The sequence below is a fragment of the Anopheles nili genome (genome assembly GCF_943737925.1).
Source record: "Anopheles nili chromosome X unlocalized genomic scaffold, idAnoNiliSN_F5_01 X_unloc_35, whole genome shotgun sequence".
Classification (NCBI taxonomy): Eukaryota; Metazoa; Arthropoda; class Insecta; order Diptera; family Culicidae; genus Anopheles; species Anopheles nili.
In genome coordinates, this window is record NW_026525495.1 from 37,501 (window position 1) to 37,712 (window position 212).

Sequence of the window (212 nt, forward strand, 5' to 3'; positions counted from 1 at the left end):
TCTCGCTGCGATACCGGGTGCGCTGTCCGGAGCTCGTTCAAAACCAGTCGTCTGGCACGTTGCTGAGCGTTGCGCCGCTCACGCCGCCGTTCGACCAGTTCCTCGTGCGCTGTTCGGGAGTCATCAAGTGCCGCATTCCGCTCCGCCAGGCTGGACCGCTGCCAGGTCTCCCGCAGCTCCTCAGTGATGAGGCTGCAGGCTTCGCAGACGCT